This window comes from Mustela putorius, unplaced genomic scaffold (genome assembly GCF_011764305.1).
Source record: "Mustela putorius furo isolate JIRA1106 unplaced genomic scaffold, ASM1176430v1.1 tig00000275_pilon_pilon_pilon, whole genome shotgun sequence".
Lineage (NCBI taxonomy): Eukaryota > Metazoa > Chordata > Mammalia > Carnivora > Mustelidae > Mustela > Mustela putorius.
In genome coordinates this window covers 24,825,535-24,849,898 of record NW_025421341.1, presented here as the reverse complement: position 1 = coordinate 24,849,898, position 24,364 = coordinate 24,825,535, and positions in this window count along the sequence as shown.

Genomic DNA, 24,364 nt, shown 5'->3' with positions numbered 1-24,364 from the left:
TCGGTGAGCTCGGAGCGCGGCCGGAGGTCAGGCAGAGGGGAGTAACTGGGCGCTGTTCTCTGAGGGCGCACTGAGGAGTGGGGCCCTGGGCTGTCGGCTCCTCCGGGCCGGAGACCAGGAGGCCGCCATTTGTATTCCCGTCCTCTGGAACTCTACGGAAAGCGCTCAGGGAACAAAAGCTCCTGAAAGCAAACCCGAGCGGATTACTCACCCCGGCCCCGGGTAAGGGCGGTGTAATTCCGCCTGGGGCAAAGACACTTGAGAATCACTACAACAGGCCCCTCCCCCAGAAGATCAACAAGAAATCCAGCCGAGACCAAGTTCACCTACCAAGGAGTGCGGTTTCAATACCAAGGAGAGCAGCAGAATTCCAGAGGAGGAGAAAGCCAAGCACGGAACTCATGGCTTTTTTCCTGTGATTTTTTTTTTTAGTCTTGCAGTTAATTTAATTTTTTCTTTTTCATTTTTTTTTTTTTTCTCGCCTTCGGGTAAAATTTTTTTTTTTTAACTGTTACCTTTTTCTTTTTTAACGATTTTTTACTAGTTTATCTAATATATATATATATATATTTTTACATTTTTCTTAGGTGTTTTCTTTTTTTAAAAATTCTTTTCTTTTCTTTTCTTTTTTTTTTTTTTTTTTCTTTTCTTTTTGTTTTTTTCTTTCTTTCTTCCTTTTTGAACCTCTTTTTATCCCCTTTCTCCCCACTCACGATTTTGGATCTCTTCTAATTTGGTTAAAGCATATTTTCCTGGGGTTGTTGCCACCCTTTTAGTATTTTACTTGCCCCTTCATTTACTCTTATCTGGACAAAATGACAAGACGTAAAAATTCAACACAAAAAAAAGAACAAGAGGCAGTACCCGAAGGCTAGGGACCTAATCAATACAGACATCGGTAATATGTCAGATCTAGAGTTCAGAATGACAATTCTCAAGGTTCTAGCCGGGCTCGAAAAAGGCATGGAAGATATTAGAGAAACCCTCTCGAGAGATATAAAAAAGCCCTTTCTGGAGAAATAAAAGAACTAAAATCTAACCAAGGTGAAATCAAAAAAGCTATTAATGAGGTGCAATCAAAAATGGAGGCTCTAACTGCTAGGATAAATGAGGCAGAAGAAAGAATTAGTGATATAGAAGACCAAATGACAGAGAATAAGAAGCTGAGCAAAAGAGGGACAAACAGCTACTGGACCACGAGGGGAGAATTCGAGAGATAAGTGACACCATAAGACGAAACAACATTAGAATAATTGGGATTCCAGAAGAAGAAGAAAGTGAGAGGGGAGCAGAAGGTATACTGGAGAGAATTATTGGGGAGAATTTCCCCAATATGGCAAAGGGAACGAGCATCAAAATTCAGGAGGTTCAGAGAATGCCCCTCAAAATCAATAAGAATAGGCCCACACCCCGTCACCTAATAGTAAAATTTACAAGTCTCAATGACAAAGAGAAAATCCTGAAAGCAGCCCGGGAAAAGAAGTCTGTAACATACAATGGTAAAAATATTAGATTGGCAGCTGACTTATCCACAGAGACCTGGCAGGCCAGAAAGAGCTGGCATGATATTTTCAGAGCACTAAACGAGAAAAAACATGCAGCCAAGAATACTATATCCAGCTAGGCTCTCATTGAAAATAGAAGGAGAGATTAAAAGCTTCCAGGACAAACAACAACTGAAAGAATTTGCAAATACCAAACCAGCTCTACAGGAAATATTGAAAGGGGTCCTCTAAGCAAAGAGAGAGCCTACAAGTGGTAGATCAGAAAGGAACAGAGACCATATACAGTAACAGTCACCTTACAGGCAATACAATGGCACTAAATTCATATCTCTCAATAGTTACCCTGAATGTGAATGGGCTAAATGCCCCTGTCAAAAGACACAGGGTATCAGAATGGATAAAAAAAACAAAACCCATCTATATGTTGCCTCCAAGAAACACATTTTAAGCCCGAAGACACCTCCAGATTTAAAGTGAGGGGGTGGAAAAAAGAATTTACCATGCTAATGGACATCAGAAGAAAGCAGGAGTGGCAATCCTTATATCAGATCAATTAGATTTTAAGCCAAAGACTATAATAAGAGATGAGGAAGGACACTATATCATACTCAAAGGGTCTGTCCAACAAGAAGATTTAACAATTTTAAATATCTATGCCCCCAATGTGGGAGCAGCCAACTATATAAACCAATTAATAACAAAATCAAAGAAACACATCAACAATAATAAAATGATAGTAGGGGACTTTAACACTCCCCTCACTGAAATGGACAGGTCATCCAAGCAAAAGATCAGCAAGGAAATAAAGGCCTTAAATGACACACTGGACCAGATGGACATCACAGATATATTCAGAATATTTCATCCCAAAGCAACAGAATACACATTCTTCTCTAGTGCACATGGAACATTCTCCAGAATAGATCACATCCTCGGTCCTAAATCAGGACTCAACCAGTATCAAAAGATTGGGATCATTCCCTGCATATTTTCAGACCACAATGCTCTAAAGCTAGAACTCAACCACAAAAGGAAGTTTGGAACGAACCCAAATACATGGAGACTAAACAGTATCCTTCTAAAGAATGAATGGGTCAACCGGGAAATTAAAGAAGAATTGAAAAAAATCATGGAAACAAATGATAATGAAAATACAACGGTTCAAAATCTGTGGGACACAACAAAGGCAGTCCTGAGAGGAAAATATATAGCAGTACAAGCCTTTCTCAAGAAACAAGAAAGGTCTCAGGTACACAACCTAACCCTACACCTAAAGGAGCTGGAGAAAGAACAAGAAAGAAACCCTAAGCCCAGCAGGAGAAGAGAAATCATAAAGATCAGAGCAGAAATCAATGAAATAGAAACCAAAAAAACAATAGAACAAATCAACGAAACTAGGAGCTGGTTCTTTGAAAGAATTAATAAAATTGATAAACCCCTGGCCCGACTTATCAAAAAGAAAAGAGAAAGGACCCAAATAAATGAAATCATGAATGAAAGTGGAGAGATCACAACTAACACCAAAGAAATACAAACTATTATAAGAACATACTATGAGCAACTCTACGGCAATAAATTTGACAATCTGGAAGAAATGGATGCATTCCTAGAAACATATAAACTACCACAACTGAACCAGGAAGAAATAGAAAGCCTGAACAGACCCATAACCAGTAAGGAGATTGAAACAGTCATTAAAAATCTCCAAACAAACAAAAGCCCAGGGCCAGACGGCTTCCCGGGGGAATTCTACCAAATATTTAAAGAAGAACTAATTCCTATTCTCCTGAAACTGTTCCAAAAAATAGAAATAGAAGGAAAACTTCCAAACTCATTTTATGAGGCCAGCATCACCTTGATCCCAAAACCAGACAAGGATCCCACCAAAAAAGAGAGCTATAGACCGATATCCTTGATGAACACAGATGCGAAAATACTCAACAAAATACTAGCCAATAGGATTCAACAGTACATTAAAAAGATTATTCACCACGACCAAGTGGGATTTATTCCAGGGCTGCAAGGTTGGTTCAACATCCGCAAATCAGTCAATGTGATACAACACATCAATAAAAGAAAGAACAAGAACCATATGATACTCTCAATAGATGCTGAAAAAGCATTTGACAAAGTACAACATCCCTTCCTGATCAAAACTCTTCAAAGTGTAGGGATAGAGGGCACATACCTCAATATCATCAAAGCCATCTATGAAAAACCCACCGCAAATATCATTCTCAATGGAGAAAAACTGAAAGCTTTTCCGCTAAGGTCAGGAACACGGCAGGGATGTCCATTATCACCACTGCTATTCAACATCGTACTAGAGGTCCTAGCCTCAGCAATCAGACAACAAAAGGAAATTAAAGGCATCCAAATCGGCAAAGAAGAAGAAGTCAAATTATCACTCTTCGCAGATGATATGATACTATATGTGGAAAACCCAAAAGACTCCACTCCAAAACTGCTAGAACTTATACAGGAATTCAGTAAAGTGTCAGGATATAAAATCAATGCACAGAAATCAGTTTGCATTTCTCTCTACACCAACAGCAAGACAGAAGAAAGAGATATTAAGGAGTCAATCCCATTTACAATTGCATCCAAAACCATAAGATACCTAGGAATAAACCTAACCAAAGAGACACAGAATCTATACTCAGAAAAACTATAAAGTACTCATGAAAGAAATTGAGGAAGACACAAAGAAAATGGAAAAATGTTCCATGCTCCTGGATTGGAAGAATAAATATTGTGAAAATGTCTATGCTACCTAAAGCAATCTACACATTTAATGCAATTCCTATCAAAGTACCATCCATCTTTTTCAAAGAAATGGAACAAATAATTCTAAAATTTATATGGAACCAGAAAAGACCTCGAATAGCCAAAGGGATATTGAAAAAGAAAGCCAACGTTGGTGGCATCACAATTCCGGACTTCAAGCTCTATTACAAAGCTGTCATCATCAAGACAACATGGTACTGGCACAAAAACAGACACATAGATCAATGGAACAGAATAGAGAGCCCAGAAATAGACCCTCAAATCTATGGTCAACTAATCTTCGACAAAGCAGGAAAGAATGTCCAATGGAAAAAAAGACAGCCTTTTCAATAAATGGTGCTGGGAAAATTGGACAGCCACATGCAGAAAAATGAAATTGGACCATTTCCTTACACCACACACAAAAATAGACTCAAAATGGATGAAGGACCTCAATGTACGAAAGGAATCCATCAAAATCCTTGAGGAGAACACGGGCAGCAACCTCTTCGACCTCTGCCGCAGCAATATCTTCCTAGGAACAACGCAAAAGGCAAGGGAAGCAAGGGAAAAAATGAACTACTGGGATTTCATCAAGATCAAAAGCTTTTGCACAGCAAAGGAAACAGTTAACAAAATCAAAAGACAACTGACAGAATGGGAGAAGATATTTGCAAATGACATATCAGATAAAGGACTAGTGTCCAGAATCTATAAAGAACTTAGCAAACTCAACACCCAAAGAACAAATAATCCAATCAAGAAATGGGCAGAAGACATGAACAGACATTTCTGCAAAGAAGACATCCAGATGGCGAACAGACACATGAAAAAGTGCTCCATATCACTCGGCATCAGGGAAATACAAATCAAAACCACAATGAGATATCACCTCACACCAGTCAGAATGGCTAAAATCAACAAGTCAGGAAATGACAGATGCTGGCGAGGATGCGGAGAAAGGGGAACCCTCCTACACTGTTGGTGGGAATGCAAGCTGGTGCAGCCACTCTGGAAAACAGCATGGAGGTTCCTCAAAATGTTGAAAATAGAACTGCCCTATGACCCAGCAATTGCACTATTGGGTATTTACCCTAAAGATACAAATGTAGTGATCCAAAGGGACACATGCACCCGAATGTTTATAGCAGCAATGTCCACAATAGCCAAACTATGGAAAGAACCTAGATGTCCATCAACAGATGAATGGATCAAGAAGATGTGGTATATATACACAATGGAATACTATGCAGCCATCAAAAGAAATGAAATCTTGCCATTTGCAACAACATGGATGGAACTAGAGCGTATCATGCTTAGCGAAATAAGTCAAGCAGAGAAAGACAACTATCATATGATCTCCCTGATATGAGGAAGTGGTGATGCAACATGGAGGCTTAAGTGGGTAGAAGAAGAATAAATGAAACAAGATGGGATTGGGAGGGAGACAAACCATAAGTGACTCTTAATCTCACAAAACAAACTGAGGGTTGCCGGGGGGAGGGGGTTTGGGAGAAGGGGGTGGGATTATGGACATTGGGGAGGGTATGTGCTTTGGTGAGTGCTGTGAAGTGTGTAAACCTGGTGATTCACAGACCTGTACCCCTGGGGATAAAAATATATGTTTATAAAAAATAAAAAATTAAAAAAAAAAAAAAAAAAAAAAAGAAGATAGATCTCATGCTAAGTGTTCTTACCACAGAAATAAAACAAAGCCTAACAAACAAACAATAAAAACAATTAAACACACAAAATCTTATGGAGGTGATGGATGTATTTATAACTTTGCTCATGAGGATGGTATCACAGGATACACCCTTGTCCACACTCATCAAGATGTGTCTATTAAATATGCTCAAATTTTTGTGTCTGAAGTATATCACAATAAAGTTAAGGAAAGAAATCTATTTGTGGTGGGAATAAGCTTAGCTCTTCCTTAGTTTAATCATATCTTCACTTTTCATTTGAGGAAAGAAAGGGCAGGTAAACATTCTTTACGCCAAAGCAAGTTTTTGGTAAAGTCCATCTTAGTGTCTGGGTCGCCTGATTTATAATATAAAGCTCCAAAATTAGGCAACATGTGACCTTTTCAGATGTTTATTTAAAACTCTTTTGCTATCATATGATCTCCCTGATATGAGGAAGTGGTGAAGCAACATGGGGGCTTAAGTGGGTACGAGAAGAATAAATGAAACAAGATGGGATTGGGAGGGAGACAAACCATAAGTGACTCTTAATCTCACAAAACAATCTGAGGGTTGCTGGGGGGAGGGGGTTTGGGAGAAGGGGGTGGGATTATGGACATTGGGGAGGGTATGTGCTTTGGTGAGTGCTGTGAAGTGTGTAAACCTGGTGATTCACAGACCTGTACCCCTGGGGATAAAAATATATGTTTATAAAAAATAAAAAATAAATAAAAAATAAAAAATAAAACTCTTTTGTAACACCAATTACTTTGTAAGTTGGATTATGGTGATGTATGTACTTCCTGTCCTCTGCTTTTCCCCCTACCCCACACTTGTAGGTGTTTCAGGACCTACTCAAAAACACTGGGGTCAAGGCATCTAAGTTCATACCTATGAGCTCCAAAGTACAAACCATGACTTCCAATGAATAAAAGCTTTTATCTTCACAAAGAACAGCTTTGGTATAGTTAATGCAAACTTGCCCTTACCTTCCTACAAAAACGATGATCTAGAATCAGTTTTACCTCGCTGAAATATATAGTCAAGTATAGTCACCAGGGTAATTCAAGACCAAGTTCTGTTTTTGCCTGAATTTGCTAGATTGCTGCCTCACCTTATGGGTCTTAATTAACTATACTATCAGAATATGATTCAAGAACTTAGCTCAGGGTTTTAGGAAAATGTAAAATCTTCTTGAAACCACTAGTACCTCTTTCTCTCCCTACAGCTGTCGGCAGGTTTTTAAGGCTGTTGTGGTTGAATAGCAACTTTTCCCGATGGTATAAATAGCATTTCTATCCTGAACCCCTTCCTCCTACCAATGACCCCTTGGAAGCCACTGGGCCACCATATATTTCCATGAGTCTACTTACACATCTTACTCCATTATTTTCATTGTTATTTTAAACAAGAAGTAGAATTTCTATTTTTACTTTATATTCCTTTATTCCCTGAAGATGAAAGAGGTGATTAAGAAATTTATAAAAGTTAAATAGCTCCCATTCCCTCCCACCTCCTACTTTATTGAAGAGTGTGGGGTGTCTGAGACTCTAAAATACCAAACTCAAGGGACTATGCTCATGTTCCAGATCTTAGGACTAATCCATTCAAAGGGTTACAGTTTGTTCTTCATTTAAAAACTCTGGATACCAATCTGTCATATAATCAGTGGTGAACAACGAAGGTAGGAACATGAAAAAGACAGTTCTTGTCATAGGGATAATATCACAACTGCCTATTTAAATTTCCATACTACATATTTTTTTTCTTCCAAATATTTCAGGGTGACAAGCAATTTCTGTTTTGTAAAATGTAACTTTCAGTTTAAGTAACAGCTTCTTAAAAGTTGTTTTGATCATCTCAACTTCAAAATAAGAATCTCAAAGGAGAAAATTGCAAAATAATACTTTTGCTGTAATGCCCTAGAAAAGCCATAAATACTTATTCAATTCAAACAAACAAAATGAAAAAGAATTCCCTTGGTATATAAGCATGTTCAAATCAATTAATTAATAAGAAGAGAGTATCTATTAAGCTCTGAGTGTTGTTTTATGCCAATGTTAAAATTCTTTAAGAAGATTTTTAACATCTGCATATAAAATGATGACTTACGGAATATGTCATTGAATATGAGTATTGTTCATCTTATCTACTGTGGTGTTACAAACCACCTAAAATTTAGTGGTTTTAAACAACAAACACCATTTATTTTGCCCATGAATTTATAATTTGAGCAGGGTTTGGCAGAGAACAGTGATCCTTGCTACATTCAGTATCAGGAGGAGCAGCTCGACTTGTGGGCTGGAGGACCAGCTTCCAAGATGGCTACTGACATGGCTGGCAAGTTGGTGCTGCCTGTTAGCTGGGAGTGCAGCAGGAGCTGAAGTTTGGGAGTCTCCGTTCTCTTCCATGTGAGCCTTTCATGTTGTGTGGGTTTCCTTTCCACATGGTGGCTGCATGCCAAGGGCAAGTATCATGACAGAGAGAGTCAGGAGGAAGCACTACAGCGTTTTATGACTTGGCTTAATCAAAGAGTATCATGTCCATTCCATTCTATTCACTAAAAGCAAGTCGCTAAGGTCAGTTTATATTCAACCCACATCCAAGGGAAAAGGAATTAGGCTCAATGTCTTGAAGAAAGGAAGGTCAGAGAATTTGTGGGCATATTTAAAACCACTACAATATAAAATGAGGAATGCTAAAAATAAGTTCTAGATAAATTCTGATGAACTTGAAAGGTCAATTCTTCCTTGAGTTATAATTTTTAAATGCCATTTATTGAACTTCTAGCATATGCTTTACATCCATTTTTAGTAATCCTTATACAAATTCTATGTAAGTATTTTCCATTTTACAGATGAAGAAATTCATAGTCAGAGTAAGAAGGGATTTGCCCAAGGTCACACAGACAGTAAATGGTAAGACCAAGGATTTAAAAATGGTTTCTTTCTGCTACCCCATGCTAATGTTCTAAGGAAAGGGTGAGATTTGACCCAGAATTTGGCAGCTGGAGTGATATTTAAGTGTCCAGAAAAGAATAATGATGTTCTTTTTCTGCAAAGTTATGTGATAAAAGATACAGGAATGCACCAGATAATTTTCACAAGAATCATTTGGCTGTATCAGCATATTTATGTGTTCTGTCTTGATGACCATACCTGAGACAGGTGTAGAATGAAGACAGTGTATTTATTGGTCCTTGCTTTCTGGGAGGTCTGGACAAAAGATATGGCAAAAGCCTTTCGAGTGGTTTTAGTGTATTCTAGGGGGATCAGGGCCAGTGAAGAGGGGGCTGGTTTGTGGAGGAATTGGCAGACTAGAGCCAAGTAAGTCATCTTGGACTAGCCACTAAAGCTTACTAGTAAGATGTCAGCTAAGTCAATATATACATTACAATTACTAGAATTATTACCCACTTGGAATTGGGTGCTACCTTTTTTCCATAAAGAACATATGGTACTCCGTGTGGGTGTGGGCAGTCAGGCTTTATAAAACATTTTTTCTATGTTCTTCTTTAAGAAGTTGTGGGATACTACTGTCTTAATTTTTTTTAAAGATTTTATTTATTTATTTGACAGAGGGAAATCACAAGTAGGCAGAGAGGCAGGCAGAGAGAGAGGAAGGGAAGCAGGCCCCCTGCTGAGCAGAGAGCCCGATGTGGGACTCGATCCCAGGACCCTGGAATCATGACCTGAGCCGAAGGCAGTGGCTTAACCCACTGAGCCACCCAGGCGTCCCTACTGTCTTAATTTTTATATTAATCCATTTTGAGATGTGAAATGAACAGTTGCATTCTTTTACTCAAGAAATAAATTTAAGTCACTTTTGTTTAAAAAACACATTTATAACACCTATTATGAGCCAGACACAGTGGCACATGCTTTACAAATATTAAAACACTCACACACACACACATCATCAGTATACTTACTATCCCTGTAATACTTGATAATTCTTGTAATACGACCATAAAGGTTCACCACTATTGTGCCTTTTTTGTGTGTGAGTGAAGAATAGGGAAAAGAAAAGTTGATCTGGGTCCATCTCACAAGCAGTTGTTGTGTAAAAGAAAGGACCCTCAAATGTTAAAAATTGCTGATGTCTTGAGAATCTCATTAACTTCTCTGAGTCTTGTTTACTTCTGTCTAAAGTTGCCATGAGAATTAGAAGAGTTGCATAGGGATACCTGGGTGGCTCAGTCAGTTGAGTGTCTGACTCTTGATTTTGGCTCAGGTCATGATCCCAGGGTACTAGGATTAAGCCCTGCATGGGGCTTCACACTCAGAGAGGAGTCTGCTTCAGATTCTCTACCCCCATCCCACTCACACATTCTTTCTCTCTCTAAAATAGTTAAATAAATATTTTTTTAAAAAGAATGAGATGAAATAATCTATGGGGAAATGTATGAGAAAGTATTCTATGAAGTAAAGAATTATCAAAATATTGAGTAATACTCTGTTAAAGAGGGTGAATGATTGGCTTGTCCCCAGACCACACAGGGCAGCTTTGGACAAGGGCCATTGGTCTGTAATCATGTAAAACATCTTTTGATTCACATATGTCTTTTAACCAACATCTCCTCCTAGACTGGCTCTAGAGTTACTTCTATTATTGGCTCAACTGATAATTAGAAAACAAATGTGTATTACAAACAGTGAAATTTGTTTTTTTTTTGTATGATAAAGGTAAGGATGCATAGCCACCTTAGACTCCACCATGACTGGCTTAACCATGACTCTATCGCTGACACTTCCAGCTTTTTAATTCTTTTTGCTAATAAAACATTTTTTTTCCCTTTTGTACACAATATTGATTTAAAAAAAAAAGTTACCTTTACAAAATACTTACTTTTTAAAAATTGTGACCTTTACTTTATTCATCACAGATCTATCTATACTGTTGCACTCTAACAAAGTGTAGATGAAAAACTCATTTGCTAAGACCAAATATATGTAACTTTTCATGAAATTTCAACCAGGACAAAAGTGCAATAATGTGTGTGTGTGTGTATGTGTATACATATGTGTGTGTATTTGTGTATATATATGTGTATATATATGTGTATACACACACAATGTATATATGTATATATACACAGGACAAGTGAAATACACACAAGTTATGTGTTGCATATTATGTGTTAAATATACATAAAATATTTAAAAATACATGTTAAATTAAGTACATAAGCTTCCTCTTCTTCACATACATGACATACATGTATTTAATTTATGTGTAGTTTATATATTTAACATTCAAATTTGTATTTGTTTTAACATATATTTATTTGTCCCAAGATTTCATTGCTACCTCTAGATAATTTTTACTTCCGACTACAAATACTATAGTGACAAAATAATGCAATACCATCTGAAGGGGAGGAAAAAACCCAAACAGTATGCTAAATTTTAGTCTTTGAACTATTTTAAAATATTTCTAGCACTTCACACTTAAATATTTTGTAAAAGCAGAATTATCTGTCAGACATTCCATGATGTACATATTTTTTTCTTTATAGAAGCTTTTAAGTTTCCATAAAAAGTCACACTTGCTTAAAATAGAAAATGAGTAGTTAAATCATCACAAATCTAGCCATAATGTAGACTTTGCTCTTTACTTATAAAAAGAAGTTATGGCTAGAAATAATGATGTTTTGGTTGTAACCGTAACATATAACAATAACAGTGTAACAGTGATAGTAATCACAATCACTGTAATAAGGATAGAAACCATCTATTGAGTATGAACTATCTATTTTTGGTGTGTCTTTTACAAATATGCTATTAAGAAATGCTTAAAATAATACACAAGACAAGTGAAATTTGTTTCCATATACAGACAAAAAGACTTTGGTTCAGAGATGTTAAATGACTTGCCCCAGAAATGGTAAAACCAGAACTCAAATGCATGCTTTTTTTTCCCCATTAAATGATGCTTATAAAGGAAGATCCTGAAACACAGATTTGAAATTCACTGGCTATCCTATAATTATAGATTATTGTTGTCAACCTGAGCATTTTGTCAGATTTCCAATTCTTTTCTTTTATTAAAAAAAAAAAAACAACACTTAACATTTATTTATTTATTTGAGTAATCTCTACATCTAACATGAGGCTTGAACTCATAACTTTGAAATCGAGAGTCGTGTGGCTTTTTGACTGAGCCAGCCAGGCATCCCTTCCATTCTTTTAATAATTCTTTCTACTTTGGAATGATAGTTTACATTATTTAAATGCTTTAAAATTGCAAAATACATTCACAGGTGTTTTCTCTCGTTTCCCCTCAACATTTTTAGTCTCATTTTACAAACTGGACACTAGTTTATATTTTAACTAGATCGTGGTTTCTTATATGGTGATCATGTCTACAGAGCTAAAGCTACCTTCTGTCATGAGTACACACAGAAAGAGCTCAATGAATAGTTGAGTAAATGAGTGCCCTTTAAAGAGGCATGTGTCCCTGTTGACAGAAGTAGTAATGAACTACTCATACCAAACAAGTAAGACCTTTGCTCCCAAAGTGAGGAGAAGCACCCCCAAAAAGGTCAGAGAAAGACAATGACCCACAGTCTCCAGTCTCTAGAGGCCTTGGTCTACTTCATGCATCAAAGACTTAAAAACCATCCACTGAACTCTTCTCCATGACTATTTTTCTAGAACACTCTTGAACATATGCAGCCCTTCTGAGCACAGTCCCAGATTGTAGAGTTTGCTCAGTCAAACCCAGAATTTTAAAGAAATAATAAAGGATAGCAACACAATTTTCCATATACTCTAAGCTCTTTTGTGTCCGTGAATATGATGGCCTTTCCACAACTCCATCTGTCAACCAATCAATTAAAAATGAAAAGTAAAAATTAAAAAAAAAAAAAAAAAAGGAAAAGCACAATACACTACTTGAGGTTTCCTAACACAGTCTGTCACTTTTCTTCTCCTGTGTACGTAGTGGATGCTTTCTTAGCAAGCCATGCTTTCTGCAAACTTCCCTGTTTTCCACAAAGCAGATGTACAGATATTTTAGGGGACCAGCTTCTAAAGAGACGTGTGGAAAATAGTCACCAGTTGTTTTTACATTCATTTTTCATCATAGAACTTTGAGAACAAATGACACTTAAAATGGACATTTCCATAGAAATTTAGCATTTACCCTATTCTTTTTCAGCTACATGATATGCATTCATGAAGTGCATCCACTGTACACTTGAAATTCAGTGACGTAAGCAAGAGTGACCAATACTGCTTGAGAGACTATAGCATCCAGAGGAAACAAAGCTAATCCGCTATTCAGAAGTCTAGAAATATAATTACAGCTCTATAACAACATTCTGGAATTAAACCCATTGACTTCCCATGCAATTGATATCTTTCTTGGTCATCTACATCTGTAGCAATGCAAATGGCAGTTACTACTTAGGGAGGTTGGAGGGGAGAAGAAACTACTCTAGGTGAATTGACTAGTCTGTATTCTTTGAAGGGAAGGTGTTGATTTCATTTAAAATGTAACTGCACTTAAATGAGTCTGAATAAGCTCTGAGTGGCATGTGGAACCTAGAATGGATTCAAAATTAGGCCAATGAAAAATGTGGTTTTATTTCCACTGCAAGCCAAGGAATCATCTTCAATGTAAGTTTTAGTGTCATAATGCTGACATGTAACTTACGTATAGACAATTCCTCTTGGAGTGGAAGGTCAGGCAATTAATCCATTGCATCACCCATTCACCTATATGTGCCAGCTATTTGGGAGAACTTGAAAAAATGATGGAAAATTCTTAATAATCTTTGACATTACAATATTTGTACTTAGACTCTGGCTATCCCAGAATGATGCTTCCCTGTTAGAATGGCTAGTCAATCTCACCACATGATGGAAAACAGATGTAAGATTAGGATGCAAAGTAGTTTTCCAGATCCTTAGTCCCAGCATGCTGCACCGTCCAGCCCCAAAGTTAACCAGCCAAGTGCTGACACATGTCTTACAGCAAAATATCCCTCACAGCCACAGTTCAAAGGCCTCGCTACCCTCCAGGGCAATTAATACAGCATCACGTTCAATGGTGCTTGAACCAAATCCATTGAATCCTCAGGGGAGAAATAACGAAGCAATCGCAGAGCTCAGACAACAGCAGCATGTAGTGGTGGCTAAGGTTTCAGTCCCTGAAAGCGTAGCTTTTCCCGAAAGCACGTGTAGGATTCCATATTTACTCGACGGGAGCTAAGCTCAGGTTGTGTAATCTACTTACAGCACAGTTCTTGTAAGACAGCATGAAAACCGAAGCATGGTTATTTAATAAGAAAGAAGGGAAAGAAGACAAGAGAAGGAGAAAGAGAGAGAGGGGGAGGTGAAGGAGGAGGCAGAGGGGGAAGAGGAGGAGGAGGAGCGTGGGGAGGGGAAGAGGAGAAGAGGCAGGGAAGGAGGGAAACCTATTTATAGATGTTCGTCTGCCCGAGTAGAGATTTTCAAGTTTGACCTATTGGAGATAACCAGAAAAACCCAAACCGTGTGTTCCTTTAATAAAACTGGACGCTGCTGTTGGTGTGTACTACCAGGACACCTGAAAGAGCTCCTTTCTGAGATGTGAAGTAAGCGTGGTTTAATTCCATGCAGGATTATGTTTTTCTCAGCCATCCTGAGCATTCCTTAAAGATATTGGATCAAAGAATGGTGGCAAACAAATTGTATTGGTGAAATTTTCAAATAAAATCTAAAACATAACGAGGTGTTTTGCATTCTTTTATATGCAAATTACAAGTAAATATTTTTACTTTTGGCTGGACCTGGAAGCAACCACCATGATTAGCAGCTTCTGAAGCTGCCTGGAACCCTGATTAATGAGTCAAGCACTTTCAGATGCCACGTTAGCTCTTGCAGGCCACGGTGGCACCACTTCGCATTTTGTAAGAAGTAATAATCCAGTGGTCAGAAAGAACAATTCAATGTTCCTGGGTGCTTGTCTTTTACAGAAGCTGAAAAAAATAAGATGTATTCAACTTTCAATTATCCACACTCGGGTTGCACTCTTTGTGGCCCTTGCGAGTTTTCATGTGCTGTGCCCATCAGCTGTCAGGAAGATGGCATTACTATCCCATGGAGTACACCCAAGATACAGATTAGCAGAATATATTTGCAGTCCTTGCCATTCTTCCCTTCTCTAAAATGTATACAAGACATATATCGTTCACTAAAGAAAGCATAGCTAAACAAAAAATTCCAGTCACTTAAGGATAACTCTGTTAAATCTTCACAGAAGTCATTCTATATTTATTTACTTAAAATATAAAATAAAGTATTTTATATTTTATTTTCTGCACATATACATATAAACATAAAATAATAAAATATTTTATTTTCTATATTCTATATTCTATTTTTATCATTTTTAATAATTTATTATGACATAGTTTTGTTTTATTTATTTTATTATGATTAATTTGTTATATTTTATAATTTATAAAAATTTATAAAATATATTTTTGTATTTTATATTTCGTTATATATATATGAGCAAAATCCCACATGTATTTATACACAAATTGATATTACGTTGGAAAGATTGAGAGTGTGGTCTCTGTAGCTGGCTGTCTAAGTGTACAGATTACATCTGTCACTTATTAGCTGTTTTATCTTTGGCAAATCACTTCAGGTCTCTAGGCTGGGTTCCTCACTGATAAACCAGGGACGATTTCAGGGAGGTTGCAGTGAGTTACTATAGAGAGAGATGCGAGGACATGTGCCTTGTAGGAAGCACTATGTAAATATTACCTATTACTCTCACCTTGCTTAGAATCCCCCTTTCACTTCACAATGTATTGTGAACATCTCATCATGCCAATGAAGACACAATTCTGTCTTCATTTTGAACAGATATACAAAATAAACGCATTGTATGACTATCATAGTGTATTGTGATTAAATGGGATCTATTTCTTTCCTACTGTGGACCACATTATATCCTTGTAAATACCTCTTTGTATGTTGATAAACTCCTTTTGATAAATATCTAGTCATGGAAGTAATGGATCCAGTGATATTTTTTCAGATTTTGGATTTCTACTGCCCAGTGGGGCTCCCCAAAGTTTTCACTAGTTTGATTTCCACCAACAGTGTATGAGGGTACATATTGCCCCACTCTCTTGCTGACATTAAATATCAACTTTGTTTGAAATCTTTATTAAATACAGTAGTCAATAAAGGTAATGAAACAAAAAGAGTGGATTTGAAAAAAAAAATTGACCTAAGATTAACATCTTTAGAGCAGTTTTTTCCTCCTTGAAAACTGTGCCAGCTGTGTGGGTAATAGCTACACTTTTATATGTGTGCTTGTGTGTGTGTGTGTATACACAAGTATGCATGTACAAGTTTGTACATGTACATATATGCACTAGGTATGTTCAAATACTTACAAAGTATTTCTTTAAATAAATCCATTAAGATAACCTATCAGAGTTTGTAAAGCTTTTTAGGATTATTTTTGTTTCACGGAAAGTGCAAAAACAGTGTTATGTAAAGATGCACATTCAGCAAATATGCTACTACCCAAGGAAAACCGGTTGGTTTCACACAACCGGTTTTTCCTTTTCATTCCTTTCTCCAAACACCCTACCCATTTCATTTGGGTGCACATTCTATGATCAATAAAGGAATAGATATCAGGGGTAGGGTGGAATGATCTAATAGAAAATATTACATTGCAGTAATAAAGATTCAGCACAATAAAATATCGCTTCTCTCAGTGGCAAGGTTTTTGTTGATGGAGCCGAGGTTTGCCATCAACGGCCAGATTCTTTTAAAAAGAGTTCTGCCCTTCTGCCTCAGCAGTAACACATATTATTCTAGATCCTAAAGATCCATGATCGCAGGAATTGTGCATATTTTAGTCCTTATTGTATTGTAGTTTCTTCAGAAACTAATCAGAGATGAAAGGATTCAGTGATACCTTCTCTCTCTACCTCTACTTATTTAGAAATGCCTTTTTCATGCACTGGCTGGTCATCAATTCAGAAACCAATCTGCCTCACCAATAAACTGGAATCATTACTCACAGCAGGCCCTCAGTAGGTCATGAAACGGGGCACGAGTTTTGGCTTCTTTTTGATTCTCCTTGGCCATGATGATTCCATTCTTTAAAGAAAAGGTGTTGGGTCTCTATGCAAAGACATGGAGAGCATTTCTTTTTTTTTTTTTTAATTTTTTATTTTTTATAAACATGTATTTTTATCCCCAGGGGTACAGATCTGTCAATCAGCACTCACCAAAGCACATACCCATGGGGAGCATTTCTTAATTGCTCTCCACTTTCCTAGTGGGTGATTGAAAGGTAACTATGTAACTCCTTGCGAGTAGTAGAGTTCCTAGATATTTTCTCTACAACATTCCGCTTGTTTTTTTCTACCTCTTTTTTTTCCCAGCCCAATGTTTAACAATGTTAGTTAAAACAAACAAAATAAAACAACAACAACAACAACAACAAAACACTTAATAGTATAAGATGTCAGGGAGAGAGGGAACTCCCCAAAATATCATTGAACCAGATTCTGCATAATAGTACTGGCATTTTTTTTTTTTAAACTTTTGTGAAGAACACTTGGCACATCCAGAGTGACTCTCAGAAAAGATCAGTAAGAGTAATGTCTCCAGGAAAAGCCTTTGCTCAGTGGTGTTAACTGCTAGAGGTTGCCGAGAACAAATTTCACATGCAGAAATTGGTAACAATTCAAATGACTCAGGGTGGGGGGGAGTGTTAGGCCTTTTCAGAAATGCTGAGCTGACCAGAGTGGAAGAAAAATGGGATTTGTAGGGGCGCCTGGATGGTGCAGTCAGGTAAGCGGCCATCTCTTGGTTTTGGCTCACGTCGTCATCTCAGAGTCGTGAGAGGCAGGTCCACCTCCGGCTCAGGACTGAGTCTGCTTAAGAGTCTCCCTTTCTTTCTGCCTCTCCCCACCATGCTTCTCTCTCCCTCTCTCTCTAAAATAAATAAATAATTCTCAAAAAAAAAAAAAAATAAAAAAAGAGGGAGAATGGGATTTGTATAAGGAATAGCAGCAGGTAAGCATGGATCTCAGTTGTAAAGCTAAGATTCGGATATTATTACATTTGTAGGTGAGAATCATGGAAGTTTTTTGAGAAGGGAGCAAAAAGGTAAAAACACTATTTAGACACCTGCTGCCTATTTCCTAAGCGTGGTCCATGAGGCTAAGTAGATTGGGGGTTGTGTAGGAGATGCATGCATGCGAGGCAGCGAGAAGCTGTTAGGACCCTTAGAAACCCAGAGGTGAAGTCGTAAAGGGTTGCACACTAGGAATGAGAAGAAGGACCTGTGCGAGAGATGCTGAGAGGAAGTGTGGTCAGGACTGTGTGCGCCTGAGGGGTGCAGCCTTTTTCATGAAGGGACAGCCATCCAAGGCAGTCTGCACTGAAACAAGGGCTTCTGAACTTACATGCAGTGTCAAGGTCACAGTTAACATGGCTCTACCACAACAGAATCAAATACATGTTGGAGCAAAGGAAAACCGGGAGTTCTAGACGTGGTCTACTCTATTTTTCTTCTTTGTTGAAGCATTTCCTTATCTATAGTCAATGAAAATGAAACCTGTTTTTTTTCTTTTTCAAGATTTTATTTATTGATTTCAGAGAGAGTGTGCATGAGTGTGAGCAAGGGGAAGGGCAGAAGGGGAAACAGGCTCCCCGCTGAGCAGGCTCAATCCCGGGACCCTGGGATCACGACCTGGCTGAAGACAGACGCTTAACTGACTGAACCACCCAGGAACCCCTGTAGTCAATGAAATCTATACAAGGAAGAAGATTGAACATTTCCTGGGAAATGTGCTTACCATACCTATGTGTCCTGAACTGGCCTTCCCTTTCCTTTTCTCCTGAAATGTCAAAGGTGAGTTGGTTTCTCTGACCTTCCCGATGGGTCTTCCGGGCAGAGGGAGGCTGGGGAACAGTGTACATGTGTAGGATTGATCTCACAGGACGACTTTGGGTTAGCCCTAAAAACAAAACCTTGCCTATGGAGCAACTTTTAGAAACTTCTTATCCCTAACCTATCCATGAGATTCTTACCTTTGCCTGGTACTTTTTCTCTGAATAAAACAAACGAACCCGTAAAAACCATTACGCTTTTGTGAAAAGGAAGATTCTGAGAATAAGATTTATAGAGACACAAGTAGATTTGTGAGTGCTTTGGGCCTAAAGCCATGGGTAGTATTGTAACAGAGGGGGGAAGGGGGGCTGGGGGGAGGTTGCAAAATGAATCCCTAACTAATCGCACTGGGAAACATTTGAATCTCATTTCTGTGGGAATTAAACTGAGCTTTCTGCAAGATTGTACTTTGTGTGTATGGGAAAATACAGTGGGCGTCAAGGGTCCTAACACTATATTAGTTTCTTGATTGTGGATCTCATGTCAAGTGAGTAAAACAAAACAAAACAAAACAAAAAACGAAAAGAACACACATTGTTCCATATGTATCTATTTAACATTAAAATTTGACAGTGCGTTTGCTCACTTCACAACCAGTTCTTGTAGGCTAGAGTGAAGGAGATGGCTGAGGACTTCATGGCATGGTCACTTCTTCCTCTGTAGGAACACATGCCTCCAGGCCACACTGCCTGAATCTGTTGCTTTTTGTCAGATGTTTTATTAGATTCTCTAAGCTGTATAATCCTTAACAAGAATGGAATTTCAGAACCCGATTATGATAGCATTCAGATTGTATCTCAATTCTTTGGGCTCTTTCCTATAGTTCTAAGAGGGAGTTTTGTGCACTTCTGCCCAATAACTGGCAAAATGATTCATGAGATATGTTTAATAGATTCGTGGACACCTTATGTGACATTAACCCTCCAGAGGTTCTGTGATATTGATGGCACCGGGAAGTTCTTGTCTGTGCTGTGGCCATAAATGTGTCTTCCTGAGGGTCTGGGAGACCAATAATGTCTTAAGGACAATCTGTCACTTTTCATCTCCTACAAAACACCTTGTATAGACAACATTTAATGATCTTTGGTGATAGTTACTCTCATCAGTTGAATGCCATTTGGATATCAATTAGCCTCTCAGTTGTGTAGTGGGGACATTCTTATTCTCATACCTAAGAGGACAGCCATGCAGACTCACAGTTGTTAAATAGTGATTAGCACAAGGTCACGCAACTAAAAGGAGGTAAGACTATGTCCTTCTAGCCTATGAAATAGGGTAGACATGGTATATATTCTCGCTTCTCAAGCTCTGTCAGTCTAGTCCAAGAACTGGCACACAGAAGTACTCTAATAGCTTTAGGGCAGAAGAATTCAGGAGGGAATTATCTAAGTATATGGCTACCGAGCTTTCGTGTGTTCACCTAAATGATTCACAAAACCTGGTGATGCAACATGGGGGCTTAAGTGGGTACGAGAAGAATAATTATGAAAGAAGATGGGATTGGGAGGGAGACAAATCATAAGTGACTCTTAATCTCACAAAACAAACTGAGGGTTGCTGGGGGGAGGGGGTTTGGGAGAAGGGTTTGGGATTATGGACATTGGGGAGGGTATGTGCTTTGGTGAGTGCTGTGAAGTGTGTAAACCTGGTGATTCACAGACCTGTACCCCTGGGGATAAAAATATATGTTTATAAAAAATAAAAAATTATTAAAAAAAAAAAACCTGGGATAAATGTATTTCCACCATCAAGTTTTCGTTGGTTTTTAGCAACATAATTAAAAAAAAATATGTGGACTTAAAGGCATGTCCTTGATTATGAAACATTTTAGAAATGATAATGTTAATGGATATTAGTTCTTAATATCAATGTATTTAATGCCTATAATAAAAACTTGGCAACATTATGTTGAACCACACAATTAAAAAAAAAAAATCCAGCTCTCCAAATCCCAAAGTCTGAGTTACCCTATGCAGCCTCTTGAGAAGGTTTTGCCTCATTAGTTTACAACAGGGAGGAATCCAGGCATTGACTTTGAGAATCCTAAGGAAATCCTGAGGAAGCACATCCTTCAATATAATTGTCCTTGAGACTCCACACCATCTAGTAGTCTCCATAAGCTGCACCTCATATGCTGAATCACTTCTTAAAGCAAAGTCATGACCATCTAGGTAATGCCAGTCTCTTAAGCCACACAATTTAGAATTACTTCTTGCAATGATATGATTTAAAATGAAGTAAAATATATTTTTTTTAAAGTTAAGTTTTACAAAAATGTTTTGTTCTGGGGGAACTGGCATTTAGGGTTAATGTGTATTTCTATTAAGTAATTAACCCTCCAGAGGTTCTGTGTACATACGCACATACACACACATGTATTCTCTATTACACATATATGTGTATATGTGTATATATATACATTACACATATATACATACACATATATATTACACATATAGGTGTATATGTGTATATATATGTATATACACGTGTATATATGTATATATGTATATACACCTATATGTGTAATAGAGAATGTGTGTGTGTGTATGTGCGTATGTACACAGAACCTCTGGAGGGTTATATATATACATATATACACATACATACACACACATATATGTTCTTCGTATATATGGAGATATCAAGTCTTGGGAAAATATAAAAAATAAAATATTAAGAATAAATTATACACTGATCAATTCTTACGAGTTGGTTAGATAAGAATAGCCTTGTTGGGGGTGCCTGGCTGGCTTAGTTGGTTAAGCACCCAACTCTTGATTTCAGCTGAGGTCATGATCTCAGGATCACAAGATCAACCCCTTCTTTGGGCTGTATGCTAAGCATGGAGCCTGCTTAAGATTCTCTCTCCCTCTGCCCCTTCCCTCACTGCTCATGCTCTCTTTCTCAGAAAAAAAACCCACAAAAACAAAAAACGCTAAGAATATCATTCTGCAAAAAGAAGTTGCATTAGGCTCTAAGATGAAAAAAAGGTAATCAAACAATATTATTATTTTCACTGTGTAGTATGATATCAGTCTTCATCAATGGGAGAAAGCAGCTGACTTTAGATCCTAAAGTAGCTAAACCATTTTGAAAGAGAAGATAGGAGATAAGCCAGAAAGGTTTTTTCCCTAGAGACTTGTATATTTTTAAATAAATAATTGATAAAGGGGAGCATTTTGATGCTTTTCTTTTTCCGATGAAAAAAGTATGGGATAGTATAATGGATACTCCACTTGTAAGTGTGGGAGAATATTTTATTTTTGTGAGTGTACATGCCCATGATTAGGTTGCCAAGTGAGGGAGGTAAGAGAATCCACATCAGTAAAAAAAATAAGCTATTTTCATTCATTCCTAAACCTCTGCCAGATTATGCTTTAAGTAATCCTTTGCCATTTTACATGGTGTTGTCTTTTTAAATCTGAAATAATTCTGCACTCAAACCAGCTTAAAGTGTGACCACAGACAGTCATCTGCAGACAGAACACATCATAAACACTTTTGGGTTCTGAAAGTCTCCAAACACGCAAGCCTCGAAATCCTCTTGGGTGGATTATGTCTGTGGTCATCTTTAGGATCTCACCAACTAAATTCCAGCGAGGGTGAATCAACTTAAATCTCAGCACACATTTCTAAGATTCCTTTTTCTGTTGTTCTAATCATTGCATTTGTGGCTTCATATTTGCCTTTTCTGTACTTTTAATAAGGCAATAAGATGGCTTCCTTAAGCAATAAGTGTTTTTAAGGCTGCTCTAAATATACTTTTCTAAAGGGCACCCAAAGGACACATCAAATTGATTTTCTACTCTATTACTTCCTTTCCTCTTTCTTGTCTAAGTCTCTAATAATTTGAAATAAAGTGATAAAAGCAGATCTAAAATACTACTGTAATATCCTAAATGTACTATATGGCATGTCTTTATTTTTTTAGGCAGAACATAGAGGGGAAGGATCTTTAGAATAAGAAGCCACAGTTAGTATATAGGTATCATAGCATTCTAGAACAATCTTGAGCTCACACTGGATTTTTGTTGGTTGATTCAACTTGGGTTAAAAAAAAAATTGGAGTCTGTACTGTTTAATTTGTAGTATCTATTTTTGCATACAATGGTACAATAGATACAATTTTTGTATACAATTGTATCTATCCCCTTATATAGGATATAGAATATTGTGACCAAGAAACTATTGAGTGATACCACAGGCATTTTTGAAAAATTCTAAAAGAGAAAATGTCAGATTTGATTGCCTATGCATTACAGAAGTTTAGGTTGTCTAATAACTATCATGGGCAGTGGTTTTCACTGCCTAGAGCTATTTTTTTCTTTTTGATTCCAGGGATAGGAGGGCTGAGCAATGGGCCCGTAATCCTCTACCCCTCACCCGACCCCCTCCCCACCCTGTTATCATGCCATGGGGGGAAAAAAATCCTGCCACTTTCTCCATAGCACACAGACTCAGAGTTGATTGTAAATTGTTTGGGAATTAATAATCTCCAGTCTCATGAAAGCCACAACACCACTTGTCCTCTGCCCATATAGCTTGTTTCCAGCTTAAAATAAACTGGAAATTCTGTTACTTAGATATTGCGACTTTCTGACCTGGTAGTCCTTTTTGTTTCTGTTTGTTTTGTTTTTGTTTTTACATCTTTCATCGGCCTCCAGGGAGGAATCAGCGTATTTAAATATCCGGAAGATTTGTTTGAGGTTGTTGATGTCACCATGATTTGTAGTCCTATTAAAATGACACTTGCTGATGACATGATACAAAGCGGTGCATCATTTCATCTCAGCATGAAAACTCACTGATCTTTTCATCACTGCCACACAGGTGATCCACTAACACAGGGCTCTAATGTGATCAACCACACCACCACTGCCAGCATTTGCATAAGTGCTGCTCCGAGATGGACTGCATTTCTAATCCAAAGTCACGTCAAGGAAAAATAGCTGTTGCAGAATGATTTATACTTTTATTGGCTAAATGAAATTATTCAAATCCTGAAATCTGCTTTCTTCTTCAGCATTAGAATTTCAAGTAGACACACCCTGGTTCTACATTCCTATCTTAAACACGCGAGCGCATGCACACACACACACACAGACACACACACAGAATAGAACTTTAATGGTATGAGATGCTCACTTGTTTTCTTCTACATTGAAGGATTCCACAGAATAAGTAAAAAAAAAAAAAAAGGCAATTTGTTGGCATGGAATAATTAAGAAAATTAATTCACTCTTCTAGGCAAGATCTTTGTGTGAGAGCTTACTGACACTCTATTTATACCCAGAATCAGCATGATGGTAACTTTTCTTTCCTCCCTCAACTCCTAAAAGAGAAAAAAAAAAATACAGTAGGCAACAAAGCAAAAAAGTTACATGGATTTCTTTGAGACATACATGACTCTAGGTAGTGTACGTGTCACAAAAGGAGACAAGGCCACACAGACAGAAGGCTTACTTGAGAGGTCATGATACT